Source organism: Temnothorax nylanderi, unplaced genomic scaffold (assembly GCF_030848795.1).
Source record: "Temnothorax nylanderi isolate EJ_2023f unplaced genomic scaffold, tnyl_v1.0 TNYL_tig0138_pilon, whole genome shotgun sequence".
NCBI classification, from domain to species: domain Eukaryota; kingdom Metazoa; phylum Arthropoda; class Insecta; order Hymenoptera; family Formicidae; genus Temnothorax; species Temnothorax nylanderi.
The window spans coordinates 109,878-116,304 of NW_027249200.1; positions in this window are offsets into that span (position 1 = coordinate 109,878).

The following is a 6,427-nucleotide window of genomic DNA, read 5'->3' on the forward strand; positions in this document are numbered from 1 at the left end:
CCGGCCCGGCCGGCGGGCCGGCGGCCTTCAAACGCTTTTCTTTCCCGCTCGTTTACAGATGGCGCGCCGCGCGCCGTCGCCGGTCACACACGCGCGCGCGCCGCGCTAGAGTCTACAAGGGAAAACCGGGCACCGGGCCTCCGTTGGAAACGCAATAACGCAAAAGAGAGAAATATTAGAGACATCTGGCAAAATAATATCTAACATTCGCATGACGCGTAATGTCGTCGCATCAGCATATTTTTTTATTAAATATTTAATACACAGCGGGTATTATTTAATAATAATCGAAAATAAATAACGTTACGTCCATTCGTTCCGCGGTTTGCCAAGTACAATTTCAAATTAATTTTTTATGGGCAGAAAGGCGATTTTTCTCTATGTTTATAAAGATAATACTATACGGCCGTGACACGATACATTATTAATTCCGTATCCATAATGTGGCAAATTGAATCAACTCGAAGGTTGTATCCGTTGTATCGATCCCATTCCTCATTTCTATACATCAAAATACGTTTATTGCGGATGAACCGTTATATTTATTCCTTTGTTCCTCATGTCTTATTCAGTGTGCCTCGGTCTTTGCCACCGTTGTACGTATGTACGATTCTCGCGCGCGATATCTACGAAGCTGTCGTTCGCATTAAGCATGCCGACCCTGTCAAATCGTGCGCGCATTTTCGTGAATCCATCGGGAAGAATTATCCAGGGAACGTCAATCTCTTTGGATCTCGAGCGCGAATCGTGATCGGCAACGGTGAGTAGAAGTAGAGTCAACGATACTTCCGATCAGGTTAGACATCGGGGAGAGATCGCGTTCGAAAGCATCGACGGAAACACGCCCGATCGCCACCCACGCCGACGAGAGCGATCGAAAGCGAGCGAGAAAATAAGGGAAATTACGACGGTCGCGAACACGGCCATTCGATTATTCGCGGCACGAAGCCTCGGCACGGCGACGGCAGCGCCATCGTCGTCATCATCTCGATGTCTCCGCGTTCCCCCACTCCCCTCGCTCTCCTCCCCCCACCGCCGAACGGCCGTCTCTTCCTACCTCGGCGGCTCGTCCAATTAGATCCCACCTTGCGTCGAAAAATACGCGCGCGCTTCCGGCGGCGCGTCGGCCGGCTTATTTTACGCGGACGGATCGTGTTTCGCTTCGCGCGAAAAACATCCGACTTCGCGCCGCGTCGAGAATGACTCGCCGATATCGATTAGGTCGTGACTCTCGCGCTCGCGACCGTATGACACTCCGACGAGGGTCGCGGCGTCTCCCCGGGCGATAGCGCGACCGCGCGTAAAGCACGTTCGTGCGCGCGCGACGCGCTTGGGAAAGTTCTAGAAGTTTCGCGGTATGGCAGCGCTTCCGGTGTGCGGGAAAGGTGCGCGACGGAGCGGCTTGGCGGCTTGGCGCATCGCTGCCCGCCCCGCGTCCATGTTACAGGTTGCCCCTCGGCCGCTCTCGATAAAACGCGAGATTTCCCTCGTGGCAACACGACGCTGCAATAACCGTCGGAACCGTCCACCGCCGCCGCCGCCGCCGCCGCCGCCGCCGCCGCCGCCGCTCGCCGGAGAAATCGGCTGCCCCCTCAAGCGGAGACCGTTCGATCTCTTTTTAGGAACAGGTTCCGTTTACGTTGTCCCTAGGCTTCCGCTTTCTTCGAGTATTTCGTATCACGACGAGGGAGGGAAGAGGGAGGGGGGAAGGGTCATCACACGAGGAAATGTATAAAACTATTTCCCTAGAGACCTGACTGTCTGACATTCAATTCAGGACGTGGTTATTTTGTCGCGATAATCGTGCTTTGTGAGGCGTAGTCGCATTAATTTCGCTAATTTCATAGCCGAATGCCTTTACGGTAAATATGAAAGCCGAGTAACAAATCCCTCTACAATTTCCTATTTTATTCCTCGCGAAGAACGCGATGAAAATATTAATAGGAAACGCGTATTCCGAAAATAATAATGTATTTTTCCGAGAAACGCCCCTCGAAAGAAATCCAACGGCATACTCGAGATAATTTATTATTAATCGCGTTGTCGCGCGGAGCGCGAGCGCATGTATTTGGCCACGCTTGCGGCAACGTGCCGCCGCCACACCGCCCGTTCCGTAAATATATTTTTTGTTCTGGCACACGTGCCGGCGGGTTCACGTAAGCACGAAGATAACCGGAGCGAGCGAGCAGCTGCCGTGCACCGTGCGCAGGTGAGGCGAGACGGCCAGATGCCTCCTTCCCGAGTATCTTTTGGACGAAACCGACTCCGGTCCGGGTGTACATCTACACTCCATAACTGTACGGAGTTTTCGACGGGACTTTCACAGGGGAAAGCAACGCGCGGCATATAATACGCGTGCGCCCGCAGCGAGAGGGGAATATTCTCCTTCTCGCTCTCCCTTTCTCTCCCTCCTTCTCCCCCCTCTCTCTCTTTCTCTTTCTGTTGCTCCCTTCTCTTCGCTCTCTCTTTCTCCGGCTGTCTCCCACGCGCTTCCGTCGAGGCTGAAATTCGCGGCGGTTGCTCGCGACTCGTCTCCCTTCTTCCTTTCGGCGTCTTTACGTAACATAAGCGCCCGTCGTAATAAATTAACGATATTTGCTTTGTCGATCGTAATGAGGATTATCCGCCTGTCCGATATAACCGTTCCAGCGGCGGATCGACGGACCACCTCGAAAACTAGGTGGCCCGATAAGGGCCGTGCCCCCCGCGTTTTCCCACGCGCCCCGCGCCCCGCGACCGCGATCTATTCCGACGGCAGTAACCTATATTCGCCGGTGGCAACACTTTTGCCACCACTGTGTCGGGGCTGCTAAAAATAGTCGACGCGCGCATCTAAATTTTCATTTCGCTGGACTGAATTCCGCTTCGCGACCGGTGTGTCGCTCTTATTAAGGTGCACTTCACCGTGCACTTTCGGGTCTAGGTTCCCGAGTACGCGGTAACTCGTCGCGCTCACGTTCTCTCGCGAGAACGTAACAAAGAGCGAGAAAGAGAGAGAGAGCGTTAGGGAGGGCAGGGGGAGAGGGGAGGAATCAGAATTAGAAGTGGAAATACACTTGGGTGGCGGTCGACATGTATTTCCAGTAGGAGCCTACATACGAATACGCAAAGATATATTTATTAATAGCGCCCCGAATAAATACCGCCCCAAGGATACGCGCGGAGTAGGTACCTATATTGCGTTTTCGCGCGACGGTCGCAAAGTCTCCGCGCGTGAAAGCGCGCGCGTAGCGTAAAGAAACCTATCAAAGAAATCTGCATAATGAAGCCGGTATATATTGAGATCTCGGGGGCAGATATATATTCCCTCGGCTTGAGACGACAGATCCCGTCGTCGTGGATTACACGTTGATATATGTATATCGAGATGACGAAAGGGAATGGATTATCGATTACGTGGCTGACATTAAAATGGTGGAAAAGCGCCACGCGATTCACATCTGTGGGATCCCGAAGTAACTAAAAATCCACGTCGGGAGAGGCTCCTCGCGTGTACCTTTGGTGAATAATGTATGAGTCTCGGTCTCGGAAGATTTCGAGACTGATTTCCCAATTGTACTCGCGTAGATTCGACGAGGATCGAGGAATGCTCGTTTTATTCGGGATCCCATCTTTTTCCCAGACGAGACGTTTCCACGTAAGGAAAGGCGCGCTTTCCTTCGACAAATTGGCTCGCCGCTTCGAGTCATGGAATCAATAGAGAGCGGGTGGACGCGCGCATCCCATAGGGTAGAATCAAACCGAGCTTAACCCTAAACAGTATGGACGAGCTCTCCTACCGGCCCCTTTGTGTATGTCCGACGGTATTGGAACACGCAAACAAGAGTGGTATACATGCAAATTGTATGGATCATCTTCGTGATACGGGGCACGTGGCATGGAACACAAACAATGCGCACATATAAACCCAAGAACCCATAAAGAAGGCTCGAAGTCGCAATAAATGTCTGCGTTGCATGTCTGCGTACTTTAATATATTTATGAAATTGTTGTTTAATATAAAAAGTAATAAAGGTGATAAAAGGGGCTAATGAACCAAGCTGGATGTACATGCTAAAAATGTATTATATTGTTATAATTTAGATAAACAGTGTAACATACGTTTCGATCTGAAATAAGGCCATCTTCAGTGCGTTATAAGTTATAATAAAAACCGTCAATTACAAAATAAGTCGATAAATCGATAAATATCTAGTCGTAATTATAAAAAACTTTGTCTATCATTTAATGCGGAATTAATATCATCAGATATATGTCGAAAAGTATTAACAATTTTCAAGATATTTATACGTGGCTGAAAACTACGACCCTAATTGTTAAAATATTCTTATCTTCACGTAATATCTTATTTGCTTCCCGTTCATTTTCAAGATATTGGCGTACACCATTGCTCGACCGGTTCGTCTCGACCCGATATCTATCGTGATTTGGCGCGATTAATCAGTCGATTCGGCGGTATAAATTTCTCGGGTGTAGCCGTAAAACTTGCGCGCCTGGCTACCTCTTTTCTTCTCTTCTCTTTATCCAGGCCTTTATCCGTGACGTTCAGAACGCGGCGGTACTACATACGAAAATGCCGCCGTGTATTCGAGCTGGTCTGACCCGGTCGCACCTTTTTGACTCGCGAGCAACCGGTTCGCGATCGTTCCGTCTTCCTCTTTCGCCCATCCTCGCCCCCATCCCTCAGCCTCTCTCTGTCTCTTTCTCTCTCCCTAGCACTCGATACCTCTCTTCCTCTCTCTCTTTTTCTCTCTCCCGCCTGCCTGGCGCTTTCCCGTCGGTCGACCGTTCTAAAACCGCGCCGCCTCTGTCTACAGTTGGGAACTAATCGGCAAAGGATTATCACAGGTCAGCGGGTGTTCAACCTTCCGTACACCTACCTACCACGGTTCGATACCGCGATACTCAGTATCCGATCATTATTAATAGCCTGACGCCGTTGCCGCGCTCTCGACGCCGCCATTACCGTCGCCATCATCGCCACCAATCGCCACCGCCGTCGAAACCCTCGGAAACGCTGCGACGATCATCCTCGCCGCGGAGTCTATTCGAACGAACGCCGGGCCGCCTTTCCGAGCTTTCGAACCGGTTCCCTCGTTGACGTGACTGACAGCAACAAGTCACGTCTGTTATCCTCCGACCGCGGTGTTCCGCGTCGCGCGATGGCGACACGACATTTGTAGGGCCCGCACGTAAAGCCGACCGATTTATTCGGCGCGCTCGCTTTTAATATGTATTCCCACCGAAAACAATCGGACGAGGTATTTTGGACGATTGTAGCGTTCCCACGGAATATATATATATATATATATATAATGAAAGAGAGTTACGCTCTTACGTAACACTCTCGAAGCCTACTCTCGTCTAATAATTTCGCGTGTGTATCGGATTAGAACGGTCGATTTCACTCGTACAATAGTCGGTCTGTTTTATCTTCGAGCACCGCGGCCGCGATGAAACCTCTCGCGTGCGGCGGTACGCGTCGTTCGCAAAATTATTGTACGCGAAGTGCTCTGCCTCGGTGCTCGTTTCAATATTGCTCGTATTCATGGATGTGACTCGCCGACCTCTCTCCCAATTCGATAATCCTGAGATAAGAAATACTATTATGATAGAGCGCGCGCGGACTGTTTTTCTCGATCCCCACGGAGAGCTCGGTTTCTCAACACAAACTGTAGCCGGCTGAAGGAGATATCTCTCAAAGAAATTAAATTAAAGAGATGAGTGAAGAGGTAGACGAGCCGCGAAATAGAATTATGGATGAACGTCGGTGTTGTCGAGAGAAAAAGGACTTGGAGCGATCGAAAGGGACTTGTCGACGAAAATATTCAGTTTAAACTGTCATATTGTTTAACAGAATTTATAATGTTTAGATTATATCTCATTTATAGATTGTCATGCATTATCTATCTTAGCAACTTTTTTGCGTACAATGATTTTTTGGCGTTTAGCTAGAACACTAGAACGCATCTAAATTCGCCTATCAGTTTTCGGATCTAGAATGCAAACACAAAGTACGGCGACACAACTGAGAAGCACAGTGAAGAAGCAAGTATATAACGCCGGAGAAAGAATTCGCTCAGACGCTCGCGATATCTCGGAAAGAAAGAGGAGAGAGAAAGAAAGAGAATTTTTTTATCGCGATATATGTCGGGCGCGGCGTTAGATTGCCGGCGATAATTCTCGCGGTTACGCGTGTGTCTGCGCTTTTCGAGAGTGCGTTTCCCGAGCGATAAGTCGCGCCCGGGAATCCGACGTGACGTTATCCGCGAAGGAGATAAAAGCGCGGTCGCGCCGCCGAGAGTGCGTGCGTTCGCGCGCGCGCGCGTATGGTTTTCAGCGGTTCCAAAATTTCAAAAGCAACCTTGACGGCGGAGCGAACATAAGTTTTTCGGTCGGCTGACTCAGAGAGCTGCCATTCTCGTTG